Below are 6589 nucleotides of genomic sequence, written 5' to 3'. Positions count from 1 at the left end.
GAATCGAATTTTCGGGTTACACGGGTTGGGTTCGGGTTGGGCGGGTTGGGCGGGTTCGGGTTCGGGTTTAGGAGTTTCGGGTTGAATTCAGGTTCGGGTCGGGTTCGGGTTGGGTTATAAAAAAAAAAAAAAAAATTAACCCGGCCCAACCCGCCCCGACCCACCAATTGAAGCCCCAGTCGTGGCAACTGGCGTGGGCGTGGCCGAGGGCGCGGTCGTGGTCGTGGTACACAGCGCCAAGATAGTGCAGGAGGGACTAGCGGCAACAACAGTGGCACTCGTGATAAGAGACACATAAAATGCTTCAATTGTGAGAAAATGGGGCATTATGCGTCTGAATGCTACAGCAAGCGTCGTGGAGATGAGGCTCACCTCACTTGCGCCACCGATGAAGAGCCAGCACTAATGATGACCATGTTCCACGAAGAATCTCAGCGGCAGGATACCATTCTGCTCAGTGAAGAGAGATTGCTACCGGAGGTGTACCGGGGCGTCAAGAAAGGTGAAGACAAAGACGTTTGGTACCTTGACAATGGTGCCAGCAATCACATGACTGGACATCGCGAGAAGTTTCAAGAACTAGATGAAACTATCACCGGGAGGGTGAGGTTTGGCGATGGATCAACCATTGAGATCATGGGCGAGGGGACGGTGTGTTCGAATGCAAGAACGGCGATCGAAGACCCTCCACGAGGTATACTACATTCGAAACTTTGTAGTAATATCATAAGCCTTGGTCAGTTGACGAAGCTGGGAACGAGGTGCACATGGAAGGAGATACCATGAAGGTGATTGATAGGAGCGGGAAGCTCTTGATGTTGGTAAAGCGAACACAAAATCGCTTGTACAAGATAACCTTGAAGACATTCAAGCAAGTCTGCCTCCAAGCAAGCCTAGAAGACCCCACGGTTATGGCATGCAAGGCTCGGACATGTAAACTTTCATGACTTGAAGCTGTTGGGGGAGAAGAAATTGGTGGTTGGTGTGCCACTATTGCCCCAGACGAACAAGCTTTGCGAGGTGTGTGTGATCTCCAAACATGTAAGATCGTCATTCCCGCACCAAGCAAACCTTAGAGCGACGAAGCCGTTGGAACTTCTCCATGCTGATATCTGCGGGCCAATTTCACCAAGTACACTTGCTGGTAACAAGTATTTCTTTTTGATTGTTGATGATTGCACAAGGTGGATGTGGGTATTTGTCTTGACAGCAAAGAAAGATGCATTCCAAGCATTCAAGAAGTTCAAGTCCGTGACGGAGAACACGACTGAGTACAAGATCAAGACACTTCGGACAGACCGTGGCGGTGAGTTTCTATCCACGGAGTTCACTCGATTCTGTGAAAATGAAGGAATTGAGAGGCACCTTTCGGCTCCCTACACACCCCAACAGAATGGCGTTGTGGAGCGTCGTAACCGCACAGTGATGGCTATGGCAAGATCTCTCCTCAAGGGTACACATATGCCGGCAAGGTTCTGGGGAGAGGCGGTTAGGCATGCTGTCTATCTGCTAAACCGTCTCCCAACTAAAGCGCTAGGAGAACGTACTCCATTTGAAGCTTGGATGGGGAGAAAGCCACATCTTGCCCACTTGAAGGTGTTTGGTTGTATTGCCTATGCAAAAAATACAACCCCTCACCTTAAGAAACTTGACGACAGAAGCTCACCTATGGTATACTTAGGAGTCGAAGAAGGCTGCAAAGCTCATCGTCTATTTGATCCAAGGCATAACAAGCTACAAGTAAGTAGAGATGTAATATTTCAAGAAAATAGTGAATGGACATGGAACGCAGGTGCTGATAAAGAAGACTTACCTGAGTTTGTGGTGGTGAATGCATTCAACACCGACGAGGTGATTGTTACTGCAGACATTGAGACAGCGGCGGAAGATGTCACACCATCATCAAGTCTATCTACCCCATCTTCGACAAGAGCATCAAGTCCGTCTACACCATCATCGAGCACCCAAGCAACTACCTCACCCGAGTCTCATGAAGGGCCAGTCTGTTATAGGTCCATTGCCGATATCTATGCCAACACTGAGGAAATAGTTGGTATTGATGAAGAGGAGAATGAGGTAATGCTGATGATGTCAGAAGAGCCGACCTGTTACCAAGAAACTGCAACCGAGGCTTGCTGGTACGAAGCAATGGAGGAAGAACTGAAGACTATTGAGATGAACAAGACCTGGACCCTAACTGAGCTCCCATTAGGCCACAAACCTATCGGCCTAAAATGGGTGTTCAAACTGAAGAAAGATTCAGCTGGAAAAGTGATCAAGCATAAAGCAAGATTAGTTGCTAAAGGCTATGTGCAAAAACAAGGCATCGACTTTGAAGAAGTATTCGCACCTGTCGCTAGACTTGATACTATTCGAGTCATTCTTGCACTTGCAGCAAATCAAGGCTGGGAGGTACACCATCTAGACGTGAAGTCGGCATTTCTGAACGGAGAGCTGGAAGAAGAAATATATGTCACTCAACCAGAAGGATTTGAAATACAAAATCAGAAACACAAGGTGTACAAGTTATCCAAGGCCCTCTATGGACTGCGGCAGGCTCCACGAGCTTGGAACATGCGGCTGAACAGGAGTCTGAAAGAGCTCGGCTTCAAAAAATGCAATCAAGAACATGCAGTATATACAAGAGGTAAAAGAGAAGCTAGTATACTTGTTGGAGTGTATGTTGACGATCTCATCGTGACAGGAAGGAGCACAGAAGGAATAAACAAGTTCAAACAACAAATGATGACAGAATTTGAGATGAGTGATTTGGGTCTTCTCTCCTACTACTTAGGAATTGAAGTGGAACAACAGAAGAGCCGAATTTTACTTAGACAATCAGCCTATGCCAAGAAAATTCTATCTCAATTCCAGATGGCAGACTGTAATGCCACAAAGCAGCCGATGGAACCCAAGACACAACTGCATAAAGACCTGGAAGGGACTCCAATTGATGCCACGGAGTACAGGTGCGTCATTGGCTGTCTAAGATATCTGTTACACACACGGCCAGACCTATCATATTCTGTCGGCATGGCGAGCAGATACATGGAAAAGCCTACAAGCATGCATCATAAGGTGATCAAACAGATCCTCAGGTATTTAAAAGGTACAATCTATTTTGGACTTGCTTACACAAAGGGACCCCAGGAAATTAGTATATTCGGCTACTCGGACAGCGATTTAGCCGGCGATCTCGACGGGAGGAAAAGCACAAGTGGAATGGCTTTCTATTTTAATGAAAGTCTAGTGTCCTGGAACTCACAGAAGCAGAAGACAGTGGCGCTTTCATCTTGTGAGGCAGAATTCATGGCAGCCACAACTGCAGCCTGTCAAGCTTTGTGGTTAAGAAGCCTTGTCAGTGAATTAACCAGTGAAGAGCCAAAACCGGTGACTTTGTTTGTTGACAACAGATCTGCTATAGCTCTCATGAAGAATCCTGTCTTCCATGGTCGAAGCAAGCATATAGATACAAAGTTTCATTTTATCAGAGAATGCATTGAGAAGGGACAGATTGTGGTGGAGTTCGTTAATACCGGAGAACAGCGAGCCGATGCGTTAACTAAAGCATTGCCAGGAGTGAAGTTAGCTGCCATGCGACAACTACTCGGCGTCCGTGATTTACAATCATGTCTGGATTAGGGGGAGTAATGTGAGCAAATAATCCGGATAAATTCAAATAAGTTGGACATGATAAGTTTTAACGTTTCGTTTAATATTTTTGATAACTTAGCCTTTCCTATTTTATAGCTTACGTGGCATTATTTCTATGGTTTAAGTGATGTAAGATCTTATCACTTGTGGTGTATATATACAACACAAATGTGAATGGAAACAGCAACACAGCAAGATTAATTTTTCCCAAGTTACTACGTTCCTTTTGTTTTGTTTTTTTATCTTCTTTATTGTTTTTGTGTGTATTGTCGGGGTGCTGCTCATAGATTCTGAACCAACATAACATATTAGGAAGAGACGGTAGAATCAACAGTGGAAATCCAAAGTCTATCCATTCAACTATATAAAAAAAAAAACATAATTCAAAAATAAAATACAAATCTAAAAACGGCAAGATAAGAAAATATTCTTCTTACTTACCTAAATATATAAATCGCTCGTTCTTGAAGACTAACAAGATTGTCCGTGCCGTCGAAGAAAAGCTCGATGTTTAGTCTAGGCGTTGGGAGGAAGAGCTCCGTCCGCTTAAGTAATAGGCTCTTCTGCATTAAGCCGTCCGGCAGCTGCAGCGCTCGTTCCCATTGCCCGACAGTCCTCTGACATATTATCTTCTTTGATTACGCCTCCTGACCCATATCTTCCTCGCGTATGACACCCTTTAATTTACTCAAAAATAATTAAATTACAAAAAGAGTCGTCTAAATTTGCTACGTCATCGGTCAAAACGATCAAAAATCTAATAAACTAATCCTAATTAATAACAAATCTAATAATCTATTATAACGGAAAATATTTTTAAAAAGTTTTCTCCGACGCCTTCTAGACCTACACGGATTTAAGGATGGAGATTTCAAAATATAAATTTTACCCTTTAATTTAAAAATTATCAAATTTAACATATTTTTTCTTTTTAAAAAAAAAACCTTATATGATGGCGAAGCTGCAACCATAAGAATAACATCAATCCCTTTTAAAGGGTTTATACATAAATAAATTTCTACGGGACCATTTCGATTTAAAATTATTGGTGAATTCCAAAAAATAAAAATAAAATTTTGTTGGAAAAATATGAATGAAAAATGATGGAATGTATAAAGAAGGTTTCATTGTATATGATACTTTAGTCCCACATTGAAAATTTCAAAATTTGATAATTTCTTTATATTGTTTTACAAGTATATATATTATGAACTAATGCACGAGTAGAAGTTTTTTTTGTATATAGGTGCGCAGGGGATGCAAATCCAGATTCGAATTGCACTGAATCAAATTGATTCATGTACGAGCACGATCTACGTGTGCACCCAATAGCAACGAACTAAATTAATGTAGCCAAGATTTTATTAAAAAAAATTATACTTTTTATTAACCTTTTATATTTTTTTTCATTAGAAAAGGAGTCTTGGCTCAATAGTAAAATTATTGCTTTGTGATCAAAAAATTACGAGTTCAAGTCCTTAAAATAGTATTTTGCAAAAAGTAGGGTGAGATTTCGTACATTGGATCATTTCCGAGATCTCGCATAGCGAAAGTTTTATACATCGGACTACTTTTTTTTTTTTTGTATTTTCTTAATTAAAAATAAAAATAGCTAAATTTAGAATATTACATTAAAAAATGCACATATTGGTACTTGATTTGAATAATACTAGAAAATAAGACAGTGAATTTATTTAAAAAACACACACACATTTCAATATAACAAAAATACGAACACTTGCATTGTCTAGGCCTGGATCGGTACGGTATACATACCCAAAGTCAAATACCGTATACCGTACCGAAAAAATCGGTATTCTAAGAAATGATACCGATACCGTACCGACATTTCGGTATACCGAATTTCGGTATACCGAAATATCGGTACGGTATCGGTAAAATACCGTCATGCCGAAGTTATATATATATTACATATAATATATAAAAAATAATTCTCTTGTAATGAAGGCAGTGATCATATAAGAACAAGAGTTGAGATTTCGAACCCAAATATGCAAGATTGAAGATTAAACCAGTAGCTAGTGATCCCAGGGTGGTGGCTCGCCGGAGATTTGTCAAAATCTTGCCAGAAATAACTAAATGCTAGCTGGAAAAATAGGGGAAGCATATAGGCTTCAATCCCTACTAAAAATACCATAAATCCACCAAAGAAACAAAAGCTAAAACTCACCGGAAAATCGGACAAGAACTTGCGCAAGCATAACTCTCAGAACAAAGCTCGGTAATTAGATTTTTTCAGATTCAATGAAGGGGAAAAAATATTAGGGATGGAGAAGAAGTTTCTAAGTTGTTGTGCATCTTCTCCAGCGACTACGTGCGGTGGTCGACTGTGGAAGGAAAGAATCGCGAGTCGCGACGTGTGCACCGATGACGCAAGGAGAGAACATGGTTTGGGGCCGTTTAGGGTTTGGTTTAGGCTTTAGGGGAATCTAAATTAATCATTTAATCTATAATTACTCGGTATTTCGGTATACCGAAATATTTTAAATCGTTATCGTTATCGTTACCGAAAATTTCGGTACGGTATGATACCGTACCGAATTTTTCGGTATACCGAAAATTTCGGTATAAACGGTATTTTTTTCGGTATGATTTTTCGGTATTTCGGTATTTCGATATTTTTTTCCAGCCCTAGCATTGTCATTTGAATAATATTAGAAAATAAAATATAAAATATATTTAACAAAAATACACATTTCAATGTAACAAAAATACACATACTCTTATTTTAATTTGAAAAACATTTGAAAATTATATCATATTTGATTATTTTTTAACTGTCACTTCGGCCCTCGCCGAGATATAATTAGAGCTCGTCTACATAAATCCTATCGTATCTTCATGATTATGATCGCCTGACATATTCGGCGCATAGGACATGTTGTTTAATGGGGGTAAATTGCTTTTCTCATCC

This window comes from Zingiber officinale, chromosome 8A (genome assembly GCF_018446385.1).
Source record: "Zingiber officinale cultivar Zhangliang chromosome 8A, Zo_v1.1, whole genome shotgun sequence".
In the NCBI taxonomy this organism is placed as follows: Eukaryota; Viridiplantae; Streptophyta; class Magnoliopsida; order Zingiberales; family Zingiberaceae; genus Zingiber; species Zingiber officinale.
Note: the sequence above shows the minus strand (reverse complement) of the source record.